The sequence below is a fragment of the Dromaius novaehollandiae genome, chromosome 2 (genome assembly GCF_036370855.1).
Source record: "Dromaius novaehollandiae isolate bDroNov1 chromosome 2, bDroNov1.hap1, whole genome shotgun sequence".
Lineage (NCBI taxonomy): Eukaryota > Metazoa > Chordata > Aves > Casuariiformes > Dromaiidae > Dromaius > Dromaius novaehollandiae.
The window spans coordinates 125,876,833-125,904,689 of NC_088099.1; the positions used below are offsets into that span (position 1 = coordinate 125,876,833).

Below are 27,857 nucleotides of genomic sequence, written 5' to 3' on the forward strand. Positions count from 1 at the left end.
ATGGCAGTGCTGGGGGAGAGAGTGAGGGGGAGAGTGAAGGGAAGAAGTCACATGATCCAGAAAAGACCTTGAAGCGCAGGGATTGATTTGAACCCATGAACTTTATCGGACAATACTCTCCAGTTTACAGATGGTTGAATGTATATATCCATTCAGTCTGGTCAGAAGGTTATCAGCAAAATGTGTACTGTTTGTAGAAAAATGCTGAGAAAATGGAGATCGCTGCTAGGTAAATGTTTGACTCAACACAATTTCAAAGACAGCAAATAAAAAGCGTTACCGAATGGTAACATCTTCCATTTTAACAAAATCTGAGCAACAGAATGTTCCTGCATGAGAACAAAATTTCATTGGATAATTCAATATAAATAAAAAGTGAATGAATTATAAAATCCACATGGAAATTTTTTCTACAAAATAATGTACATGAACTATTGAATTGTCCTATTCTCTGCAGATTTATGGTTTACTAACATTTTGGAGATTTTAATTCCATGTTGCAAATCAGGACCAGACACTTTCAAAACCAAAAAGCTCTTGAAAGGCCGGAAAGATCATTAGTAATTCATTTTTCTCATGAACTGAGTATAAGACTAGGTTAATTCCTTTCTCTATAAAAAAATGTACTCATAGCAAAAATTTTTCACAAGGTATTTTCACAGAGTGTGAAGACATGGGCTTCACAAAAAGTCTATTCTCACTCAGGTAGATGTAGATGTACCAATATTCCCACTCAGGTAGATGTACCAAATTATACACACTGAGGAATGTTCCCACATAGTTATGACCAAACACACAAATGCCTATACTCAGAATTCAATATTACTAAGCTCGTCTGGTAAAGTATCCAAATAAGTAAAACTCTAATAACTTTCTCTGAAGCAACATTAAAGAACTTATCCTTCTTTAAACAGTCCTCTCACTCTCCTAATCCCAAAATGTAATTTAAGATCTAATAGTTCTTTGGCTACAATTATTTTAGGGTGTTCTGCATGAATACCTAATGCTGACTTGTGCAACAAAACTCTGCTAGATGCTTTTTCATAGGTTTTACTGGATTTACTTATTAACAAAGGGACCACTTGAATAAGCCACTGTCATGACGAAGAAAGCAGCTGGATGGAGCAGCAAAATGTTTTGTGCATGTCAAACAAATACGTGGATGCGGAAAAATGCAACTTTTTGCTAAATACATGGTACTTGGAACCTAGTTCTAAAGAGGTATTTGCACAGGACCTTTATCTGAATGATATAAGGAAGAGGATATTCTTCATAATCAATAAGCATTCAAGGGAAAATTGCACTCGGGAAGAAAAGGTAGCTCATCAGCAGCTCTCTTATCGTCTCCACAGGCAGTTCCTCACAAGTAGAAGCTTCTGTAGCAGTGAATCTAGACAAGATGCTTGGGAAGCAGCCACTCACTAACCTGGAGTAGATGACTGTAGTGGAAAAAAACCTATTATATTTAATCAAATGCAATTAAGCACCATGCAAATAAGAAAGATGCACAAGCAACTTCGGCTGAAATAAATGAAAGCAGTCAGTCAATACTGTTTCAGGGTTTTCATTTACTATTGTTTATATATTTATGATTGTATCTTTAAGAAAAAGATAGAGCTAATAACTTCTGACTGACGTGTTCAGTAGGCAAGGAGTCATATCTGCTATTTAGAACTTTCTTTCTGGGTGTTATAGAAAGGAGAAGAGCAGATTTAGGAAAAAGTTACTTGCCTGGGGGAAGCTCTTCCCACAGGAACTTGAAAGTAAAGCAATAGCTGTTTATAACCAATGGTATCAAAAGATGACCACATTTCTTATGGGCTTTTTGTTATAAATAGATCAAGCTAGCCTGTCAAAATGGGCCCTTATGTCTTTATAATTTATAAATTTTAGACATCTTACCTTCATTTCTTGTTTGGAGAGGTCTACTTAACTTTAATATCCATACAGTATCAGGTCCATATCTATAACAGAAAACACAGGATAAAATAAAAGTGCTCAGTGCCTGAATAGATTTTAAAGTTTTCATGTCATATGTAACTATGGGACAGTTGGAGTTACATATAACTAATTATCAACATAGGATACTGGCATCCTCAAAAAACATTTTATCACAAACTACCTGAGCTTGCTTTCCTGAATGGAAGGTTAACAATCCTCAACATAGAAAATATAGATCCGTCTTGCAGATGCCAGGTCACAGTGTCTCAAGCCCCCCAAATTTTATACAGAAACTGATTTTAAAAACATTTAGTATATAAACCTTGGCCACTTGGAAAATCTTCCTACCTTCATCAAGCCTACTCACATCTGATCAGTCATATCTGAAATCTGAAAAAATGAAAAATCACACGACTCTATAACTTGTTTGCAGGAAATCCAAGTTAATGAGACTATTTTTAAGTTTTGAGTACCGATATTGTGTTGAACTTTTTAAAATGCCGAAGTCAGAAAGAAGAATTTTCTGCTACCTGCATGCCAGCTATTTCACCTATCACTTAATTTCTTGGAGAATCTTATGTACTTTTTGTGGGAGGAACCAAGCCTAAACGCAGATGCCATTTTGCCAGTGGTAGGAAAGAAACAACCAGTTATAATGTACTACCGGAGCACTACTGAGCAAAATAATTGCTACTACCTTTCTCCAGGGTGTTCTAGAACCGCACTATTTCTATTCAGCCCTTAAGGGAAAACCAAAATCATTTTTCCACTGATCGGGCAATAGTGAGAAAAGTCAGTGAGCTGATCATGAATAAAGAATATTTCAACAATTGCTATTTCTGGCCTGAAATAAAAAGCTTTTTTTTCCAGAACTGAATCAGAAATCTTATTGGATTTGCGTCAGTCAGAGAGTTTGTGCAAGACTAATACCAGTCCAAAACAAAACAAATTCAAACAATCGTGATATCCTTTCCAAGGTCACGTTGTTTTATTTGAAAGCAACTATTTCAAGCCCCCTCTTATGGGTGCAGGCAAACAGCTCACTGTGTTGCTGTCAGATAGAAAGTGGCCCACTGATTTTTTTCTGAGATACTTCCTCAGAGGCCACTGTGTTATGGGCTTGTCCATAGAGGTGAATGTAGATGTGCCTTGCTACCCTTCACTCTCCTGGCCATCCTCAGGTCACCTTTAGAGAATCCAGAGTTCTGTTTTTCAGGTCACGAATTTTGCAGTGGAGTGGCTAGAAATCAAAGCAAAAAGCCCAGCATATCTGACACATTTGTTAATTCCAGAGTTTTCCTTCACTTTTTGTAATTTAGCAGACATGCAAGCAGATACTTCACAACAACCCCCTGCTATTAACATATCTTTTTTTTCAGATGGTGTTCTGGGAGGAGTGTGCAAACTCAAGAGATGACTTCTAGTCCATCTTTGACAGTCATTCAAATGCTCAGCATCGATTAATGTTCAGTAACCTAGAGACAATAGGTCCAGTTCCTCCTCCCAATGAGCTGTCGAAAAACTATCATATGCACATAGAGATATCTGCGGTCATTGTCAGACCTAGATTGTAGACACCTATATGTGGTGGCTACCTGTGACTTAGGCATCTAAGCTCCCAAGAGAAGTAATGGAGATTTAGTCTCTAAAGTCAAAGAATTCTGGAGAGTCACTCAGCTGTCTAAATGCAGAAGCCTATTTTATTTCTGAATTGTTTTCCAAATCCTATTGATTGATTTGACTAGATATCTTTTGCCTATAATGAGAGCTTAGGTGCCTATGCCTATCTGATAGTTATCAGCATTTAGACACTTATGTGTTCAATCCCTTTACTTAAATATAGGCATGTAGTTCTATTCCAGCTGTGTCAGGTTGCTGTGCCTAGTTTCTAGATACTGTTACAGAATGGCACAAGCCTCTTGTAGAAGATATAAAAGTGGGATTCAGCATCTGATTGTAGATTTCTCAGTTTAGGGGCTCTAGTCACTTGCTGAAACATAGTCCTCTAGTGCCATTTAAGATGTCCTGGAATATTTGGGACATCAATATGGGGCTTATGCAGCACTAAATAGGATTCCCAAATTTCCATTTTTGGATAAGTTCTTAAAATAAATCACTCTTTCCCTGTGGGTCACAACACTTGTTCCCACCCAAAACCCAGAGCGATGTTCCACGCACACAGCTTAATGATAGTATTTTACACAATAACATACCTGGGGTTAGTGAATGTATGTTAGATCTGGCTCTCAGCTGAGGTGGCCTATGCTGGTGACCAGTCACTCTGTGTCCCCTGAAGGCATCACTAACCTTTACTGCCTCAGTTAGTCTCCCTGACACCAGTGCCTGTGAGCCAGGGGATACAACTCAACTCAAACGTGGCCGCCCTCTGCTCTTGTCTGAGCCGTGTTACAGGTGGCCTCATCTCCTGCTGTTCCTCACAGGCTGCCCTGGATGCACCCTGAATCTCTCACTGCCCCAGACCTGCTGGGGTCTGCAGCCCCAGCCATGCTATGCTCCCCCTCAGCTCCCCTCACCCTCACTGACACTTGACACTGCTGACGGAGCTGAACGGAATGATTTTGCCGTTGTTTTGGTGTCGCTTGAGAGACAAGGCAGTGTGACAGTCAGTCCCCGGCTGTCTCACAGAACTGAATGCCGCTCTGAAATGGGATGCAAAGTCCGCTCTGACATCTGGCTGTATTGCCCAGGCTGACAAAGCTGTGTCAACATCAGGCCAGGTGAATCATTCAACCCGGTGTAAGTAATAAGCGTGGGGTCAGGCGCCGCCTACGGAGTTCGGGTTAGGTGAGTTCTATGCTTCAGTAGCTCCTTTCCAGAACAAAGCAAATAATTTCAGTGTCTAATAAGTATAGAAGGCCTCTTCTGCTCTATCCCTTATTTCCAAAATTACCATTTTTCCCTTGTCTTTTATTCTTTTTTAACAATCAAGGATGACAAGCCCCATACAAAATATTCAAATAATTCTGTGGTACCATTTAGTTCCAGATTATTTTATTCATTCTTATACATAGTTTTGTTCTGATTTGTTTATATCTTCTTATCATAGTCAGGTTTTGCACAGCATTAGTATGTAATGTTATCTGCATGTTACTGCTTTACTGTAGGAATCATCTGGTATCAAGCATGTCATTTTACCTGTGATAGAGCTGAAGCAAAAGCTTTCTACAGTTTTCCTTTTAGGTGAGACATTTGCAAACAGTTTTTCAACATCTGATTAAAACATTCCATTTTCCAATTGGCCTGAGGGCAATGCATGGATGAGTGTGTCTGTGCTTAATACTTTTTCCTCTAGAAATTCTGCAGATTCTACAGATGTGAAATGAAGTCTATTGTCAGAGTCTAGTTTTCAGATTTCCACTGTGACTGGAAATTGTTAACAAGAACAAGATTACTGTTGTGGAAGCAACGCAACAAACAGTTTACTTCAGACTATTTTCTAATTAGTTACTGTGAGAGTCTAAGAGCAGTTTACTAGAGCCATTTTTAATGCGTTAGGATGTCTATAGTCATCTATTTGGAAAGAAGGATCCAGCAGCAGATTTTAATGCAATTATATCAGACAGTTACACTGTTTTGTTAAATGGCTAGAAAGTACTACAGAATTTTATAGAATTTTCAATATGTGTTTATGTCATGGTGGTGGCTTTAGAACTCAAAACCTTGTTTGATTTTGACAGTATCGTGATGAATTTATTCAGGTTTATCAGAACAAGGAAGTGTTAAAATGAAAAACTGTTAACAGTAAAGCATGCAGAAGAACATTTTTCCATCACTGCTTCACTTAAAGCATTCTGCAAGAGGTAGTTTGATTTCACAGGACACGGAAGTGCCTTTCAGAAAGTTAGGCAGCTTGTTTTTCCTTTGTGCAGCTGGCTGGCTGTCTGGTGGCATCTCTTACCTCCAGGAACTGAGCTCTTCAAAAGCCTTTCTGGAGGCAGGCCGTTTTAAGATCCTACTTGCTATACTCCTGTGTTTTTCAGTGTCAGGTCACTTTCTAGGATCCATGTCCTTTAGCAATCGCTAGACTGTTTGACAGAAGTAAAAGCCTGATAATCCTGGAAGCAGTGCATGCCACAGTTGCATATTCATTATTCCTCAGGCTTCCAGGTTTTCAAGGCTTCACATCTCACCATCAGCAAGGCAGAAGGCTCTGTGCTTCCGGGGTGACTTTCTGAAAAGATTGCCCTGAATTAAGAGAAACTATTTTTGAAATCTTAAAAATTTTGTGGAATTGGAATTCAATATCCTGGCCAACTTTGCCATAAAGTTCTGATGATTTGTTTTCATCAGTAGCATTTTTGCGTTCATCCTCAATTAACTTATTTGATAAGGAAAATGAAACATTATTTTTATGGATCTTAGTAAAAATTTTATGCATTGTAGAGACAGAGACATCTCTAGTGATGTTCGATAAAGTTCATGGAAGGCACCATCCCATATAGTTCTTATCACAGTTTCAATGTTCATCAGCAAATGCATAAATTAATTTTAGCTACTGGTAATTAGTTATGTCAGAACAAGAATACGCATTATTAGTCTGAAACTAATGTATTACAAGGAATAATATCACACAGTGCTTCCAAAATTGCTGAAAGTTTGGAGTAAACTTGACAGCAAAGGATTTGTTTGGAAAAGATTGCAAATTGGACCACAGGGGCCCCAGCTACTTTTTCGGATACTAATATGTGACCTGGGAGTGGAATTTATGCTTCTGTTTGATATCATGCATCTTAAAATCATTTCATCCTGTTAAACTGCCCTACGGAAAAAAAGAAATCAGTTTTCAATCGGCTTCATGTGTACAATACAATACAGATTTTCAGTGCTTTTCAGAGTCTGCTGGTATAGACTTAAGCACCGTAAGACTGTGCAATAACAATGGACCCAAGAATAGCTATGCAAAATCAGCAGCATCATTCTCTAGGCTGCATTAAAGAAAGACATAAATCTTGAGCATCAGTGTGAAAGTACCTTCTAACTTTGTGTTAGTGAATTTCGTAAAATATATAATTGAAAAAAGTGTACTCAGAATGTTCTGCAAAATTTGCCCCATGCATCAGACAGTTAGAATATTCAGACTGACTTTACTGAGGATCTCAACAAGTAACTTTGCACAGAATAAATTAACCTTTAGGAAATTAAGGAGCTGAAGAGGTGTTTTCTCTGTAAGGTGTTTTTTCCCCATCATTTTATGGCATGCATCTAGAATAGTCTTATGAGACATCTGTTACTAGCCAGTTTGGGAGACATAGGAATGGAATAAAAGATTGTCCCTCATAATAATTTTATTCAGCTTGCATAAGCTCAGACACACAAAACCATCTCTCTTTCTCTCGGTAGCAAGAATTTGAAACACCTATTCTGCAGAGCCAGTGCGTTCTATGAAGCCATTCTTTTCTGGCTTTTGTAGCTCCTAGGACAGCTTTTTTCCCAGATAAAGTCAAACATCTAAGTTTCTGTTGTATGGGAATCACTTCTTTTCTGATGCACCAGTGCCGGAGCACAGCCCGGTGTTGGACTCAGCACAGCCTGTCGCAATGGAGACAGAGGTTAAACAAGGAGGTTTATTCAGTTCTGTTGGGGAAGAAACACATCCATTAGCAACTTAGAGGTTTAAAGCAGACAAAAGGCCCATTTCAAGAATAAGATTGTCAGTTTTCACAATATTGAACTCGGCAGGTACACAAAGAGTGTCATGTGTCACTGGTGCAATATGATAGCCAAGCGCAGGGGTTGCTTCGTTCAAGTCTCCTAAAGTAGTTCAGGCTTCAGACCCTTTGAAAATATTGCAGATGCAGGCAGAAATGACACAGCTGAATGAGTGCCTAGCAAACTGAGAGTGGTTCAGTAAAGTGAGGCTTTCCTCCAGGGAACAAATGTCCCAGGGTGCAAACGCCATTGTAGAAACTCATGTCAGGAACAAAATAAGCCGAACTGCATTTATCTACACTCAAATCTAAGGCTGGGAGTGTAGGACTAAGAGTCAGTCACAACCATTTCAGTGAATCAAAAACTGAATTTAAATTTGCCAAGCTCTTATAAGCATTTGTGGCAAGTGAATTGTAGGCCAATGGCCAACATTTGTTTCAAGCTTAAATGAAATTCCCTTCAGAGCAGATGCAGAAGCAATATAGTAACCAACTTAGCAAACCTCATCTCTGAAGTCTGAATGGAGGGAGAGACAGAACAGATGAAAGAGAAAATTGAGGACAGATTGTAGAAAAAGTGAGAGGAGAAAGGGGTCAGAACAAAGGTGACAGGAGGGAAGAGTGGAAGAAAAGGAGGGAGGATGAGAAAGAATTTAGGGATCTAGGACTAGGAAGATCCTCAGCAATGTGTTTTATATGAAACTCTTACATACCGCTTTTGACAGGCTGAGGGAGAAAGATACTACCTGTTGAATATTCTCTTCATTGACCAAGAAATAATTTCAGGCAGAATGTTAGTGATATATGCAGACAACAGTTATTTGTAGCTATTGCAACTTTTTGTTCTTTTAAAAAAATCCAACAGCTATTATCTATGTTTTCAAGCATATTAGCAGTGATCAGTCCAGGGTTTAACTGTACAGAATCTATTTAGGCAGCAATCAGAACATCTCCAAAGATGCAGAACTTCAAGAAATTGTTTAGAAAGTTATACAACTATCCACATTTGTTTGTGCAACACAATCCTCTCCCTTTTTTGGATGCATCTTCCCTAGTCAGTCCTCAATTTCCTTCCTTTTTTGTCACCCCTATAGCCTCTTATTTCTGTATTTTAAAGTTTCAAAAGGCCCATAGAGTGTACCTCAAGATCTTCACTTGTCCTTCTCTTTCTTTGGCCTACTCGCAGCCATGTGTTACTGTCTGCCTTCTGATCCTCTCCCATCATACAAAAGAAAAATCCTATTTTCTTGATAAATCCGCTAATTGTGAAGGTTCACACTCCACATGATCTCATGAAGGTTGTGCATATATGAGTGACAGATACACCGTCACCCATAACTGATATGATTATTGCTGTGTTCCACGATCACATTGCTATTGAATCAGGGCCACGACAACCATGCTCTTAAAAATTAATAAGAGGGCATTTTTTTACTATCAGAACAAATACCTAGAGAGTACCTTCCCCCCCACCCTGAGATCTCTGTGAATGTAGTATGCAAATTATTTCAGGCCAGACTTTGAAAAATGATTCCCACAGCCAGGGTCAAAGTTTCAGAAGAACTGTCTTCCTTTTTACATATTTGAATAAAATTTTCAGTGGTTCTAATGTCTTCTAAAAACATGGTCACTGTCATTAGGTCATTAAACAGTAACTATTTGGTGCTGAGCTCTTTTAGAAATCTGTTTCAAAAACAATGCATGTATTTTCACTGTGGTCCTTTCTTGTTTTATTTTTGATCATGGTGTCGGTGAATCACATCGTTATCACTCTATTCATACCAGAGCATTTTCATATTTTCTGCATTTTGATTAGAATATATTTGGCCTAATTAGAAATGTGAAATCAGGACGGATGATAGCAACCCTAGAACCACACTTCAAACACCGTTACAGGCATTTTGGGAAGGGGTCAGAGAAATAAACTACAGCTCATTAGCCTGAGGCTATGAGTGATCTACCCACCATACAGAAAATTGGCAGCCCTTCTGTCTTTTGTCCTCAAGGAGCCTGTGTATTAAACTAATTGTTAAATATAGCAAACAGCCTGGCAGTCCAGTCAGACTATTTCTTTTGCACATGTAAAATAATGGGGTTATTTAGATTTCATTGAAATGCTATCCGTATATGTTTTACAAATGTGCAAGCACTTACATGCTTCATAGAAAATCTTCAATACTGGCCTGAGGTTTTAAAGGAGCCGCTCTAGAGTAAACTGATTAGTTAGAGAAAATATATCTATCTTATTTATGAGGGAGAAATATATTAACAAAACATATTTAAAGATTATTTTGATAGCTAATTATTAATAAATCTGGAGTTTTGTTATATGACAACATTTTTAAGGACCATACTTAAATGTCTGAAATAGCAGTGAAAAAACTTACTGTGTTCAATATTCTGTACTACACTTTTCTAATTCATATACATATATGTATGAAGACTGTGACATGCTTCTCATTTCCCAAATTGTAGTTTTTGAAGTTAAAAGCTTTCATGATGGTCAAAAATTGCTGAGTGAGATTTGTTCAATACTAACTGATATTGTTCCTTACTATTCTCATTAAAAACTGGTGATGCAGCGCAATGACTTTGTTGGTGACAAAGAAAATGATTTCATTCTATTTCAAGATTGGAATTTTTAGGTTATACCAATTCAGTGTCCACGTTCTTTTTGAGATATAAAATTACCATAACAAAAGAGAGCAGTATATGCACAGAGAACATTCCTATAAGAACAAATTGAAAACAGCATGTAAAACAATCTGTGACTGGAGAAAATGGAAGGTGGGGGAATGAGGGAAATAGTGGAATTAATTTTACCTGACTTATACAGAAGATAGGCCTATAGTCTAATTTAGTTGTCTATCATCCTCCATCTGCCAGCCAAACAGAGTTGTTTCGGTTTACATGTTTCCTGCAATAGTTTACATGAAGAGCTACTGAAATTTATTTTAATTACTTAATTTATTGTTTGTATCATGTTAGAGCCAAAGAAACCTTTGTGAAATAGAAACAAGCTTCTACAGCTGAATTCAACAACAGATGTTCTCTGCACGAAGAAATTTACAATCAGATAGAAATGACAGTTAAGGAAGGAAGGAGAAACAAGGCTTTGGAGAGTAGATCTTGGTCACACGGTTAGTCCCAAATTCCTAGCATCACTAGCTTCTTAGGGACGCTTGTTACCTCAAAGAGTACTTTCAATATTATATAACTTACAACAGAAAATTTGAATAATTTGCTGTTCTTTCAGATGCTTATAACCTTTCTAAAAATAAGATCTTGAATTTGAGCAGAAATTCCCATGCTTTTTTCCACTCTCTGTATGGTAGACTTTTACTAGACTTTATTTTAAAAATAATTAAAAAATGCATTTGGCCTTGAGTTACCAAACATGGAAGAATTACGGGTACTTTAAAAACAGTTTTATAAACACAAATTGAAAACAACACCCGCAGCTCATATGTTTGCAGCACTGATCAAGATGAATACAGGATTTAATATGTTTGCGCTTCTTTACATCATACTGCTGAGGAAAAGAGTTGATTTTATAGGAATACCTACTAAAGAGGTGCCTAAAGCTCTGCCTATGCTTTTCAGGGTCAAAAATGCAAGGATCAGAGCTAGTAGGCCTGGACTTTTGCTACTAAGTCTTCTGTGGTTGTTTCCAGTGTTTGTCATAGGAATACTTGCTGCTTCAGTATGTGCCATACCCAATGATCGGGTTGTGCCACACCTCTGCTTGTATTCCAAACGGTTAACTCTTGGCTGAAACCAAATCAAAGCCAAACTTTCACTGCCCTCAATAACTGAAGAATTTGGCATTAAATAAAATCAGTCGGTAAATAACAGCAAGGAGGGTTGCTGTCACTTCTCATCTGTCCTTACTGTGTTAGAAGTTTATCTTTAATGTATTTTCCTTTCTATTTTTAGTGGGAAAAACACATCCATATGATAGAGATGATGAGATACAGTTGTGGTTTGAGTTGTGAATAATCTAATTCAAATTATGTATTATCTTCATTTAAATCTTTCCATGATTAGGATAGAAAGAAAACTGGATTATTCCCTCAAGGTCAGGATTCTTTTTAATTGCTCTTAGAAAAATTCTACAGTAGTTATAACAAAAGGCTCACATGATTTTTTTTTCAATATCATGTAGTCTCAAACTGAACCTGACATTAACGAACAGATAAACTAAGCAATCACACAACCATGAACTGGTATGCCAAATATTTATCTGTGCTTCCTGGTTTCTCCTAAATTAGTACATGACAAGGTGTTTTGAGAAAGCATATAAAGCAGCTGGTGAAGGGAAAGCAATCAAATTAACAGTCTAATATTTTCAAATTCTCAATCTTTGTATACCACATGAATAAAGCTAAAGCATGGCTTAATATCATATGGGTCTGAAATCTCTTTATACATTAGTTAACCATCACTTGCACTTAACTATATAGACAGTGTGCACAACAATAAATGAAATAGGAAATGACATTTTTAAAGAGCAGAGACAGCTTTCCAAGATCGGTGTAATTTTTCCTATGAGCTATGATCATATAGGCAAATTCTGCATTTCTTTCCTTAATGCAGACAAGACTGCTTGGGTCCAGAGTCACCAAGGTATTTAAAACCCGTTGATCAGCTATGACCATCAAAAGGAAAAGATAACATAGCCGGAATTCTCTAACATGATGTTTTAATCCAAGCGAAGACTTATGGGTGCTTCTAAAGTTATATTAAGCAGCCTAAGCTGTATTTAGTAAACCCCAAAGCCAAGAAAATGACCCAGAAATCCTACACTCAAGAATACATCAAAGATTTGAATATTCCACAGACCATTCAAACTCTACCCTGCAATGTCTTCAACAGATTTTATACCAGCATTAAAACAGGGACACAGTAAAAAATGATTGCATGTGTTCACTATACATACAGATATTTTTCCTTAAATGCAATCCTAAAAATGCTTTAAAAATTGGATTTTAGGTGATTTCCCTTTGCAATATTATGAAATAGAAATCCTGAAGCATGTATTCTGTGCCTGTATAACCTTTTGGTCTTCTGTGAAGCAATTCTAGACCTTAAGAGAACACTATATTGCATCAAACAAAAGATGTTATCACCAGCTGTCTCTGTAAGATTAGTGCGGCAAAATTCAAGGCAAAACAATACAATTTTTTTTTCTTGCTGGAGCAAGTGTACAAGGAGTCTGAATATACAGAACAAATCAGAGTAAAAGCATGCCATTTTCATAATAATTTAAGTGAGATTAGTATTACAAAAGGCCTTAGCCTGTTATGATGGACTGTACAGCATTTAAATCACAAGACATTTGTATAAAATGTATGCAATAAGGTTATGTTTTCATTTATACCAGTTTAAATGCATAATAACAGCACTGTAGTTTGTTGAATGAATTTTGTAAGAGAAGTCTCAAGCCCATCCTCTTCACAAAATCTCATAACTAAACCCATTCCAAACTCCTAATATTGCATACTTTTTCTGATATCAGTTTAGACAACTGAAGAAAAGGTTTTGTAAACCTTGATACTATTAAGTAGTTTGCTTCTCAGTTTATCTCTTTCCCTCCCTGAGAGTAGAAACAATTAACCAGATTTCGATTAACTGCTTGAAAAATCGCCAGCTGTTTTTTCTCAGTCACTTAAACCTTTCATTCTTGACCTAGATTAAGCAAGTAAGACAGAGAAACTCTGAAAGTTTTTTTCCCCAGGAAAACTGAACCTGCAGTATAATTATGGCAGAGGCAAAAAAGCACCTATGTAAATCTGGATTCAAATTGATCACCCATTTCCCCATACCCTTATTTTACTACATTAAGAGCAATTTAATTATCAAGAAAATGGAAAGCTAATGGTTTCAACCAGCTGAGAAACATATATGATTCCCACACAGATCTGTAAATTTATCTCAACTCCAGCCTCAAGCAACATGCAGACCTTACTGTCCTGTGAACACAGCCTGGCAGCAGTTTTAATTTTTGTGATGCTTAGTTGATGTATATGAGTTGATATATATGTATGTATTGCAGAACTTCAGACATTTTCCACATTGCAGACCATAAGGTATGCTAGTTAGCAGCAGCATCATAGGACATGGGTAGCAGACTGGCAATGGACTTAAACGGTAGCTGAGATGATGTCACCAATCGCATTTTCACATTATTATTAAGATTTGCGCTGAGGGCCAATGCACACCCACTTCACCTATTTTCTCTTCTTTCCTACATCCTCACAATTACTTAAATTACATACATATTTAAAGAAAGTGTCTCACCATTTACTATTCATTGTCCTTGTGCATAGGCCCATAGTTGAGAAGCAATCAAAGTTCAGAGCCTCTGATAGATGTCTTCTGCAAGCCTTTTTCCAAAAGACCTTAGTCTGGAATCAGCTGGTCTTGTAGAACCAGGCAGATTTTACTGCACTGAATCCACACACAGATGCCTGTCCATGCACAAAATACAAGGTGCAAAACAATATAGAGCTCAGAAAAGAAAATCTTTCAATACTCTGTCACACCCGTAATTCCAAGAGATAGCCTCTGTGCTGAAAGCTCTTGGACAACACCCAGTGGCTGCTGAACTCTTTTGCTTAGAAGGGAGTATTTCCCATTGGCAAAAGACAGGGAGAACAAAGTTTCTGTGACTGATATGGAGCTGATCATTTGGAAAGTATATGTACATATTTGGACAGATGCAATAGGTGGTTTGTAGGTGAAACAAAAGAAATGTAATCAGGATATTTTCTGAAGAAATCAAGCCACTTGAAATAATACCGGGAGGAATCTGAGGTGGATGAAACCGATCTTTAAATTCATTCCACCATTTTTCACATCAGACAAATCTGTTATTTGGAATTGTGCCCAAAAGAGAAAATGATTGACATTAAAAAAAAAAAGTGGAAGGCTTCTTTTCAAGTATATGCTCAAGATGATACAAGAAATTTGGCTTAGGTCATGGTAATTGAAGATAAATTTTCAGAGCTGCCAATTCACTTTACAGCTCACTTTCCTCATCTATAAAATGGGAATAGGGAATGGTATTTAGCTTGTGACAAACATAAAAATAGAGTTTTACATGTCTTCAGTGATAGCAGTCAGGTAAGTGTGAATGATTGTTTCAGTTTTACAGATGCAATATCTGAAGCTGAGAAGTGTTTCAATAAGTTGAAAATAGTGAAGAGAAAAGTGTTTTTGTCTGTTTGTGAGAGATTCTTATTGTAGTGATCATGGTAGTGCAATCTGATTGCTGCCTCTGACATTTCAAATATTTTAGCTGCCTTAAACAAATTACAAACAATTTTGCACCTTCTCTTCCTATTGCTTCATTATTTAAAGCATGTTCCATGCTTGTTTTAGTTCTATCTAAATTTGTTTTCTCAGGCCATTTATGGTGACTTTTGTGTGTTTATGTGCAAAGCAGAGGAAAATGCCCGTTGATTTTTTGTGAGTTACACTGAATCTGAAATAGTGAGGACAGCAAAAACATGTTTTTACTCGTAAACTGTGCAAACATGACATGGAAATCATAGAGGGAGTGTTCAGAGTGCATGTAATACCAACATATCTTTTTCTTACAAAGTGTATTATATCACCAGAGGGACACTTTAAAATGAAACCTTTCAAAGTTTTCAGATATTTCAGTGGCATGCACATTTATAGCTAGCAATTAAACACAGAAATTATGGATAGAATGCAATTGGAAGTGAAAATCTAAAAAGTCTGCACTGATCTAAGAAGCCAGTCTGACGCAAAGCATCATCTCCCAAAGGCCCTTCTGTCTACATAGTTTTGAAACATACACTAAACCAGCTGCCAAACCTGGCTTTTAAATGGAGGCTACAAAAAGGTGTTCTGCATTTTCAGTGCATGCCATTTTACAAAGGAAAGAAGCACTGTCTGGCTGCTGTATAGTTAGGCAAAAGGGATCCAGCTTGCAAGTGATTAGAATAATGAAACTGGAAAGGATTAGCCACATTATCCAAACATGAAGCAATAGGCTAGTCAAACTAATCCCCGAGGAATAGTTTAAGGAAACAAATGACATGATAGACATAGGGTTACTTCTCAGTAAGATAGCATTAGAGCATGTGGTACTTGCACTCATGTTCTGCTTGCATATTTTCTAAAAGCATGTGCAAGCAGGGAGAAGGTAAGCCGACGTATCTGTGTGACGATATTGAGCTAGTTTTATTTCAGATTCTGCATGCCTTATCTGACTTTTAAAAATAATTAAAGTGTTATTAGACTGACTTATATCAATGGAACATCCACATCCTGTGGAGTCCTTAATTGCAGGAAAAGAAGGGTAATGATCCAGGTTTTAATATGACTGTGTCTTTTGTGCCCTGTTGGATGGATTCATTATGCAGCAAGTGAGCATTTTTTTTTCTTCATTATTTAATTATTTTGGAATTGTAAGAAGTAATTCCAGTGCTAATCACAACATTTATATTTTAGAAGGATAAAGTAGCCCCAAATATTTTTTCTTTTACAGAAACTCATCACATATGGAAATGATGCCCCAATACTGTATTCATGTATTGTCAGATATCTATCCATATACAGAAATCTGATTAACAAATTATTGCTAGACTTATTAACATTAAAAGCAGATGCAAGACATGCACTGAATATTCAGAGAAGAGCTAATTCAAAGTCCACTGGAGTCAACGAGAGTCCTTCCAAATTCAGATTTATGCCGTAACTGGAAATGCAAAATAACGGTAAAAGCACCATTCTCATTAAAATTACTATATTCCTTTCAATCACGCATGCATAGAAGGACCTAGATTAACAGCAAAATAGGAATGAAGCTGCTACTGATTATCTTTGTGATGACTTCAGGCTGCACCACAAGTTCAGGCTTTTTGCTGGGAGGTGAAAGGCTCTGGAGGAGCTGTTGTCTTCTGTTGAACATGCATGTTGCCTGAACCTGCTCCTGAACAGTCACTCCCCTAGTGCAGGTGAGCCCCTGTGGCCATCTCCCTGCAGAACGGGCACACCCTGATGCGGCTTTTGGCTGCAGAGGGAAGTTTTGAGGATTGTGGCAGACCAAGTGCAGTAGTGTACCAGAGACTGTTCAGCCTGTACAATGTCTCTGGCTGATAGGCAGCACATGATTCAGGGGAATATCTAAGTCCCACAATGGACAGTTATGAATTAATCTGCCTACAAAGTGTCTTCTTAACCATGACCTTGTTACTGGCTTCTGTACTGAAGCTTGAGGGTGCACAGTCCTAGTACATTTTTCCCTCTGTTTAATGTGATACTAAGTATTCTCATTGTCCGTATTTAAATCTCACATTGTTAGAAATCCAGTAGTCAATTGGCTTCAATAACATCCTTTAACAATGATTTCCACAGGTTAATTGCTGTGCTATCTAAAAGGTATTTCCTTTCACTTTTTATCAGTTGCTTGATAAAAGCATTTTTTGTAACCTTTTAGAAGAGCTGAATTTGGGAGGACTTTAGCAGGTTCTGAAGGAGTGTAATCATCCATTGCTTACCAAGTGATGTATTAGATCATTTATTTGTGGCAAGACAGACATTTCAATAGTGCTTATTGTTTCCTATAATGAAAGGTTTAAATCTTCCTTTAGGTTCCTCTGAAATTTAATTTTTGTTGATGGAGACAAGCCAGTTTGTGCAAGATTTTTTTGATGTCAGGGCTTCAGAAATCCCATACTATTAATTATATTTTTCCACTCTATAGCTCTGTGTTGTTAAAAAAGAAAAGGAGGTGGAGGAAATCAAGTACAATAGAAGCTTTCACACACCTCACCTTTAAAAACAATAAATTCCTTCCCTTTAGTAGGATTATTTATTGAGCTGCTATTTAGGCATTGAAAAGAGATTTTGTCATACACTCTATACCACTCATGAAAACTGCATCCTATTGTATTTCTATATTTGCATTTGGCAGAAGCGCAGAATGCAAGTGACAAATTTATCTCCTTGGCCAAGTTAACCCCAGAAATGCCCTCTCTACAGCAAAACTGGTGTCCCATGAATAGTTTCTTCCAAACCTGGGTGACTTATGTGTGAATTCTCTTGTACTTACTCTTTAGCAGCTGTTCTTTAGAGTATAATCTACCCTAATTAAGTAGATCACTGTGTTAGCAAATTATATTTATTGGTGCTACAATATATTTATGTTTCATCCAAATTAATATCGTCGGTACTTACTAATATCAGATTTTATCCTGCAGTCTTTGCTTAGATAAAACTCACATTGTCAGACAGTGAAAAGCTTCCATAGCTGTAGTGTAGCGCCATACTTGTTTCCTTTTCTATTCAATTTTCAGTTCAAGAAAATCTTCTGTTCTCATCTGCAATGCAATCTGAGGTCATGGACAAAGGCTTGAACAAATTTTTCTCTAAGAAAATCAATAATGATTTATGATATCTGACTTCAAAAAAATGTTGTTTCATAAAAGTAATAGACAATGAGGCACTAATCTACCAAGAAGAGGCTGGGTTCCAGTCCACCTTTTATATTATTTTCCAGCAGTCAATAGCTGTATGGAAAAATGGCTCTCAGTTCTTTGGCAAACTTGCCTCATTTTTCAAATACACTGAATTCAAGTGCAAAATTCATCAGCAAGCTGGCAATTTCACAATGCGTGTTATGAATAGGAAATTATTCAGAATATACCATTGGAATATTCAGAAACTGCTACTCATTCAGCTGTGCTAATGACTCAGATCCTGAAAGGCAAAGTAGCTTGACTCCAAAACGTTAAAAAGCGATCTAATGATACATAAACTAATCTCATGATTTGAAGGCACAAACCATGATTTTTATACCATTAGGTCTGGCAGTGCTGCCATTGGTGGAGTGTAATGGGCAAGGGAACAGGTGTTTAAGAAGACCGCAGGCAACAACATTTTCTTTCCTTTCACTTGAAAGGAGAGTGGTTTATTCAGAGAAGACTGCCTGGATAGTTCCTCATAAAATTTCATAAAAGTTTTTATTCCCCAAAGAACTGGTTCTATTCACAATTCAGTACTGGGAATGAATGAGTCATAGCTGCCACAAATTACAGAGGACCAGGAAATTCATTCTTGTGTTACCTCCTCTAAAAAAAGCTTGCCAGGAGTACCCTGGCCTACATATATATGCATATGTGTCTTCTTGCATGTAGATACATGTATTTACATGACTCAGCTTGAGTCTTTATAGCTGATTTTCCCAGGACTGCATTCCACCCTGTGTCTTCTCTCTGCCTGGGTCCTCCGCATATACTGTTTTCCTCATTTTGGCAATGTGATATATGCAGGGGTGGACAAGCTAGGTCCAAAAAAACAAGTGGAAAAGGCTTCAAATATAGGACTAATTAGCCTAGTCATAGCATTATTTTGATAGAGTTAGGTCACTTGTTGGATTCACATTTACCTCTTCCCAGTGCTGTTCTGTGCTACACAGAGATACCCTTGGTACCTCTGCGTGACAATACTCAGCACCATTGTTTCCTTTTTCTCACAGAGACAGTGTCTGGCCTTTTGTAAGAGGAAAGAGATGCTCACAGGTTGCAGCATTTGTTTGTCAAGCACTGGGACAAATGCCCAGCTCCTCTCTCTGCTTGTGGCCGTAAGAAGAGAAGGAAGCTGCATCAGAAGGAAATTGCATGATTCCTTTTCCCTGGTAGCTGACTATAATATGGCTTCTTTTTATCAGCTGGCATGGACTTGCTCAGCTGTTCAGCTGCTTGATACGGAGCACATCTGGGGCATTCCGCTCTCCTTGCTGTGTGCTGTAGACTCCAATGGGACTGGGGCTATGCTGAAGCTGTGGTTTGTGGTAGGGCAAGTGAACTGTCCCACTGTTCGCTCACAGGCTGGGCCTTATAATGTGGAAGTGCAGCAATGCTGCCCATAGCTCGCTTTGTCAGTGACTAAAGTAAATATTATACCCACTTCAGTGCTTCCATGCTAGCCAGCAAAATTAATTTGAAGCAGTGCAGTGTCCTCTGAAGTTGATATCAGGCACATAAAAGAGGATGCTGGCTCATAACAAAGCAGCAGTGGCTGCCCTTGGGTCCCTGATTCTTTTCCTTCACATACTCTGCTTAGGTGCCAGATGAAAACTGGTGATCATAACTCCGGGAAAAAAAAGATATGTTGCCAAGGAGCTGCAACTCCACGTGCAAAAGCCCCCACAAAATTTGCTGTGACTGTGCCACATAATCTTAGCAAAATATTTTTCATACAGAGTAAGCACTGTTCATAGAGGCATATATGTGATAAAGTAAACCATTGCTATCTCCTGTGTGTCTCATACTTTTTGTTTTAGTTTTACTTGCTTGGAAGAAAGAACTTCCTGTTTTTTTATAGTAAATTTGAAGGACATGGGAGAGTCGTGAGCTACTTTTAAATAATGCATTCATACATCCATCTCGCTGTAACCTGTATGTATTTTGTGTACCATGTGAAAGTAATATATTAAAACATCCATGAATACATGTCATGCAGGGAGCAAGGATAGCTTTCTAAGAGGTAAAATGCTGGGTGAATTTCTGGGGACTTATCTGTATTGATAATGTTTCTCTGATGTAATGGCATTCTGTTGTGTCATAAGCCAGGTTACTACTAGTCATTACTGAAAGTCTCCTGGAGGATGTCTAAGTTTGTATTCTGATGCTGTCATTTACAAGCTATTTTCAACTAGCTTTATATATGTCTGCTGTACAGTTTTTGGAACAGGTGATGCTTTAACATGTGCAATATTTTTCTTCAGCAGCCGTTAATATATGGGTACAAGTATTACCTTTTATTATAGGTAACACAGAAAATGATGCCTGTACTTAAGACTGACTAACAATTTCCACAATAAAATACTTGCTTATTATATTGTTAGACTTGAACTGTTCAGGATGAAGTTTTTCATGCCAGATAGCTGCCTTGGGTTGCGTATTTTGGGAAATTTTCAAGTACGAAAGGTACATCATTTCCAAGAAAGAAGTTAGGAAAAAATGAATTGTTTTGCACATCAGAAATTTCACAGGGACAGGATGTCCTATGGCTACTGAATACAGAAATCTGTAAATCAGGAAAACGTATGAGGAGTAACACAAACACAATCATTCTGGATAATGTAGACATCTTTGTTGACACCGTAGCATGTCTTGGAGATCTGGTCTTCCAGTTGTCTGAATACGAGATCTCTTTGGAGTGACATGGCTCCCATCTGGCTTACCGGTTTGGTTTCCTTTTCTGCAGGAGCAAGGATTGTGAGACCAAAGGAGCTGGTACATCCTGATGGTGAGCAGCGGGAAGGAGCTGCTCTGTGAGGGCAGGCAAGCAAGAGCTGAGGGGGATGCCCGTCCCACCATGCCCGGGCCCTGGCCTAACCCCAAAGTGGAGATGGACCATGACCACCAGGTCCCCATGTAGACCTTGAGGTTTGGAAACTTTCCTGTTTAGATGTCCCCATAGGGGCCCCTCTGGAGCTTCATGTTTCAGTGCAGTGGTACCCAGACCTCCCTCACTGCCAGGGGCTGTGCAGAACTGAGGTTGCCTCATACCACTCCCTTCACCCTCACATGGCCCAAGTATCAAACACAGCCTCCGCCAGCACAACACATTTCCTCCTTCTGCATTAGATCCTGGGTTTACCTATCTACAGCTCTCTGAGCTATCTACTCTGCCTGCCCCAGTAGCCAAAGAATATAGAGTATCATAGTCTCATACTTTATTGTTATTTTCTCACCTAGAGGTGAGGCACAAAACTTGCTGAGGAAGCTGGAAGGCATATAAAAATGAAGGTAGGATTGCAGGAAAGAAAAAGATTGTCTTATGGGTAAGGTACATAAATGTCTCATCAGAAAACTGGATTCTAACTTTGCTCCTATCAGCACAGTATGGGACTAGGCAAGTCACTTAAACTTTTTTCAATTGACTGCTGAATGTAATCTTCATTTTCCTTGTAACCTACTTGAGAGCTTTCACATTTGCAGGAGTGTTAGGTCTCACAAACATAACTCTGGCTGATTGGAACTCTGTAAATAACATGCTATAAAAGCATATAAAGTGCTATAAAACACTAAGAGCCCTGGAAAATTGGGATCTAAGCATCTCATTCTGGGGACCCAAAATTAATGGACACTTGACTCCTTGATCTAAAGTCTCTGTGATGTAGTTTCCTTTCTGTAAAAAGGATAAAAAATAATACCACTCCTTACAAGTATTTGTAAAACTTAATTAGTTTAGATTTGTGGACCACTCTGATCCTATAGTGATGAATGTTTTAAAGGAGTACATGAGGAAATTAACAATTTTCAGCTCAATGCTGGATTAAGTGACAGGCTGCAGATCAGGCTGAGTATCACATACTGCTTGGTGATACAAAGATATATCCAGTCCATCCTGAATGAGGAGTAGACTGAGCCTCATGGAAAGTTGATGAGGCAGTTCTCTCAAAAGAGAGTTACAAAACTTTGTGCACAACAATCCAGATCTATCTAGGTTTCCTCTCCTTATCTGTGAAATCACTCGCATTTTATCAGAGAGGAAGAAGACATGCATATTTTGTGAGAAGGAAAGGACTGTGGCACTAAGTTGTGGTTAAGCAGCACGTTTTTTATCAGTACTTCTTTTTGGTTTGCCCACCAGTAGGTAATATCCAAAACTATACCGCATACAGTGCCCTCAGAGATGAGACTGACCAGAAGTCACAGAAGAAGACAGAGGCCACTGGACAGTCCAGTAAGTGAGTCCAGAGGCTTAACCACAGGAAAGTGAAAGACAGTACCCAACTGGATGAGCCTCATTCTCACTGTGAATGTCTAAATTTAGAGAAGTCCAAATGATCTGGTCAGGAATATCTGCTATTTATGCTCTACTGTTACTCACGTGACTCCCATGTTCATCCATTCCAGATTTACTCTCATCATACCACTGACCACAGCTTTATCTGAATCAGTACTTTGGTAATGCTGATTACAATGGTGCTTTAGTTTGCTAACTTCAGTCCAGTTATTAGGGTTATGTTTTGAAACTCCTGGCCTTGACACAGAAAATAAAAGTGAGTTTAATTTTTTAGCACATTTCTAATAGCCAAAGCAGGTTAATGAAGGTTAAGCAAGCACTTAATGTTAAGCCTATCTTTAAATGTCTTGCTGAATCAGATCCTCCAAGGTGATATCAAATGATGATCCCAGGTTACCTAGGGTATTAAAAGTATCTCCCTTATTGTTGCTTGCTAATCTTTTCAATGTTTTGTTTGTTTTCTTTTCCTTTGCTAAGCTTCATACCCTGGAGCTTGCACTGTTATTCTATATCGTGACTGGTTCATTGTTTATTTAGCTAGGCTATTGTCTAAGCTATATTAAAATTGTCCTCAGAGACAGGGTGATGCCCATAATGCATGTATCCTTATTACAGCTAGAGGCACAGCACAAAAGCACTACTAATTTATTATGGCAGACAGTGTAACCATTGAGCCCAGTTCAACCTTGACCAGAGGACCCAGGTGGCTTAGCCATGCAAAATATGGCTCATTTATATCTACCTGTTTTGTATTCACAGCTGATAGATAGCTATTGAGAATATATGGCTATATGGCTATAATAGTTATAGGTAGAAATGGATGAAGCGTCTTTAAATAGGGGATTAGCTTTGATAGTCTTTCTGTTTCCCTTTAGGATTAGGTTTTCACATGACTATTGTAGTCATTGGGCTGATGTGGAAAAAAGCACAAAGGTGAGCACAAGAAGAGGAGAATGAAGGAATTGCTTTAAAGCAGTAAAATGAGGAAGGATTATTATTTACATCTTGTTTACCATCAGTGATGGCCGCAAGCAAAATCCAGATTCTACAGAAATTGCTGAGAGTTTTGTCACTGATTTACTGGGACCAGAATTTCATTTGATCAGATCAGTAACTGGAAGATGAACCTCAAATCTTACCAGCATCACAACTGATATAATTTGCCTCACTGACAGTTTCAAATTCAGTCACTGTTTCTCATCCTGCCATCTATATTCAGATATTCACCAACATTCAAATCTTGCCCAAGGAGAGAAAATAAGGAGGCTAACAGTATGGGGATCAGGCCAGGATCCAAGAAAGATGTCCTCCAGGGAGAAAGAGGTAAAGATGTAACAATCATATAAAACAGTTGGTACCAGAAGCAGGGAGAACCCTGAAGAGTGAGGGAGCTGCTGAATGCCAAGTTATGCATGGAAGCAATACTAAATCCTCAGCCAGAATGTTTTTTCACAAGTCCTCTCTCCTACCTCTGGACAGCAAGTTCAAAGCCTGGAAAGCTGGCAGATAAGAGGACTAGAATTTGCAGGTGTAATGAGTGCCTCTCCAGATATTAGCATGGGGAAAAAAAGAAAACAAAGTGTTTCACCTTACTGCAAAACCATTTTAGTCTCGTATTAAAAAGAAGAAAGAAATATCCTAAAAGAATTAGATTTCCAGAGTGGGGAGAAGTGGTAGCTTTCACGTTAAAGAGTCCATGACATATGAAGAGAGTTAACCAAAGTTTTATGCACTAAGTGTGAAATAGGAAACGCAGTGCTCACAGTAACTGGTTAAGATCCTTTTATCTCACTGTAGAAAGAAACTGAACTTTATATGTTTCTGTTGCTGGCAAGGCAGCCTACTATGGTTATCAGAAACACAGAGGAAAGTCTAGTTAGAGATTTTTTCCCCCCTTTGGCTTCTATGCAACAACTGTAGCTGATTAATCCAAGTCAACAGAAAAGTCAGCTGGCAGCGTGGATTAAATGAGAGGATTTTGTTGTTGATTTCCCCTCCCACCTCCTCCATTCTTACGGAGTTCTGGTATTGCAGAAATGTGGGATACTGATACATTTTCTTGTACTATACATCATAGACCTGTGCAGTTGCAGCTGCCATGCAGTTAAGTGTGCTATTTTGCAAAAATAGAAATAGATTAAATCAATCTAGTTAGGAGGTTGCTTTTGTTTTTACAAAAATGCACAATGGCTCTTTTAAGAAGAGATCAAACTTCACCCTTTCTAAATGCTTTAACTACAGCTGACTCACTTAAAATTGGGGCAGGTTAAAGCAGCAAATGGATCACAATTTCAAGATGGCCTTTGTCTTAGCCTTCTTGGAAACCTCTGGTAAACCTGTTCGCTTCCCTGTGGCAAGGTCGTGACAAGCTTGTTTCTCTTTCTTCCAGTAAGCTTGTTTCAAACTTATTTTTATCTTTGCTTTAAGCTTGTAATCCTCCTTTCCCTTCTCATCTTGAATCAGACATAAGTCCTCAGATACAGTGGAACCAAACTTTCAATGTCTGAGTGCCCCTCTGCAATCCTTTACAAAGGGTTTGTCTTTACAATTAAAGTCAGGCAAGTTAGAAAGCCGCAGAACAGGCTTGCCTTCAGATTTTGGTCTTTTAACAAGTGATTGAATGATATGAACCTTTTCCAATAATCCTTTGAATACAATTCCTAAAACAGCCAGGCAAACAGCAAACTTCGGGTAAATCCGAACAACAAATAAGCTGGTAACTAGACCAGCAGTGACCGTTGCTAATTCAGGAAGCTCTCTGACCTTCTGGTTCAAAGTGCTGCTACTGTGAAGTATCTTTTACAGATGAAAGAGCACATGTTGGAGCAAAGAGCAGAAGGGAGGCTTTTAATATGGTTTAGTGCACCTGGGATGCAGGGCCCAGATGTAAGAACTCTAACTGAGAGCAATAAAAGGGGAATGAAACAGCGAGCTAGAGTAGTAGCAAATTTGTACACAAAAACACTGCTTTAAAAAAAAAAAGTCAGTAACAACAAGGCCAACAGATAGACGAAGAAGATTCAAAGATAATAACAAAGTACAGAAATTCTGCCATCACTTCTCGAGCTTGCTGCTGCCTAAATTTCAGAGGCATTTAAAAATGTAACTCCTAATCAGAGAGCTAAGCAACTAAACATTTCTGGGGAGCATGAGCATGAAACAGGTGCTAAGCACATCACTTCTTACTGAAGTAAGTGAGCACTTTGTGAAACCAGGCCTTAAATCCTTAACTTGGATCTTTATGAAGTGCTAGCTGGAGGCCATGTATGGCCCTCTGCAGCAGTAGTTTAGGTCTGTTTACATTTCATAAGTAGTCAATTAGACACTTGTTGCAGCATCAGCTACACAAAAAAATGAGTCTGAGCATGATGAGAGAGTCAGCTGATGCTTGGAATTTATGAACTGGACCTGATTTGTGCCACAATTACAACAGAAAAGCAGTAAAAAATTCACTCACATTTCAGGAAAAGAAGAGAACAGTTTTTTGTTTTTTGTTTTTTTTCCATTTCTGTCTTAATTTTTAATCTGTAGCTAGATTATCATGTATGTATGAAAGTGAGGAATGAGGCATCCACCTCTACTTTTGTAGGTCTTTGTGTCTATAGGCTAGACAGTTACCTGACAATCTGCCCTTTTCAGTGAGAGGGCAATGGGACAGGGCATATGTGCACAAGACAGCCTAAAGGAGACAGGAATCACCATGCCACTGCCCAGTATTGCATGACAGAAAGGAAGGGAACAAACTGAAGATTAGCTTTTCCCCGTTGTGCAGTAGGAGTCGAGGAGTGGCACGCTCAGCCACACTAAGATACGAGGTGAGGCAAACTGTGCTGGCCAAAAGTTTTGGAACAGGTTGCTTCCCCTCTGTCTTCTCTTCTCCATGTCTCTCTCCTCCTGCCAAGCAGACTGTGAAGTCTTCTTTAATCACATTGCAGTTAATGAGTCTGATGCCCCAGACGAGCAGGGCAGACTATGCTTTCACAGTCTATAGATAAGAAGGTTTGTTGAACACTACAATATCCTCTGGAATAGCACAACAATGTGCACTATTCACATTGAGCAGAATTTCTCATTTCCTTTGCAGAAAGGGACTGGAATGGACACAAGACTGAGGGAGAAATTTATACAACTTACCGGAGACACTGGCTGTTTCTTGAAGCACAGCCATGTCTACGTATCAGAAGAACACATTTCACACATGGAAAGGGATTTGCTAAAAAACAAACAAACAACAAGAAAATACCCATCAAGTATGTTTGTATAATGGAAGCCTGTAGACCATGCTCCAAAAAGGAGTATTTACAGAAGTGCTTGCTGTTAATTCAACCTGACAAATTGCTCCTTGTATATTCATTGAAGTTGCACACAGAATCAAAAATATATATTTTTTACATATGTTATTGTGGGGCAGCTTACCTGCGCTGATACAGCTTGATGTAAGAACTATTAGAATATGTTATTTTAGTGTAAAAGTGTGCTGGAAAAGTCAGGACTTTTCTTTTTCCATCACTTTAAATTGCTCCAGTGGTTTTATGCTTCATAGCATCCTGAAGAAGTTTATTAGTGCTTAGTAAGTTCACACTGTTATCTCTTAGTGTTCTATTTGTATAAGAAATACAAGAGCTCTAGAAATCTCAGCATGTGGTTGTTGAGGCCAGAAAGTTCTCCTTTCATGGACTGACAAGAGACATTGCTTGCTTGATGTTTATACTGACTCTGGAGCTTTGTGAATTATATTTATTTAATTGATTTCTTTTCTTGTTTGCTTCATTTCTGAGACACTCTACCATCCAGATTTGCTTCTCTTTTATATCCCCGAGAGTTTTTTTATTGTCTGTATCTCAAATCACTTCCTCTTCTTTGTTTTTCTGTTTTGTTGTTGTAGTTTTAAAGTTGGCAGTCTTAACCATAGAGTATTAACAAAGAAAACACATGTAGCCATTATTTTTTCACAATTGCTCTATAGTCAAAAGGTATCAAGGATACCTTCAGTCTGAAACATATTTACCCATTTATATTTTAAACAAAATGAAAAAGACATTTAAGAAGTCCTCATCCTTGGGCTGCTTTGGTTTAATGGGTAAATATGTTTTTTATGGCATATGTTAACTGTCATGCCACCCATTGACATAACCATATAAGAAATGTCAGCTGTGTTCCTGTCCTAAGAAAATACCAGATTTTTTCTGTTTTCTTTAATAGTAACATTATAATTTGACAGACTTCCAGTAAATTCTACTTGCTGTGGATCAGGTCTTAAATTCTTAAAGTCTGTGATTCTTGCACCCTGCAAAGTACAGAGTTGACTCTCTAATTATGTCCTTTGGGTACAAGATGACTAAAATAGGATTCATGGTCCTATTGCTATCTGATCCTGACTAGTAGAGTTCCCAGGCTCAGAGGGAGAAAGAGAAAGTAGGTGGTACTACACAGAGGTTTCCTCCTAGAGCTGTG

General features: G+C 38.2%; 1 long non-coding RNA gene across 1 annotated transcript in view; it reads right to left on the reverse strand.

Moving 5' to 3' along the window:
- Positions 1–26,617, reverse strand: part of LOC135327596 (uncharacterized) — a 53,725-nt gene extending 27,108 nt beyond the window's left edge. The window contains exons 1-2 of the long non-coding RNA XR_010387935.1: positions 26,538–26,617; positions 1,903–1,964 (exon numbers count right to left, since the gene is read on the reverse strand). This is a non-coding gene — a long non-coding RNA (uncharacterized LOC135327596). The remainder of the gene's footprint in view (positions 1–1,902; positions 1,965–26,537) is intronic.
- Between the last annotated feature and the right edge of the window lie 1,240 nt (positions 26,618–27,857).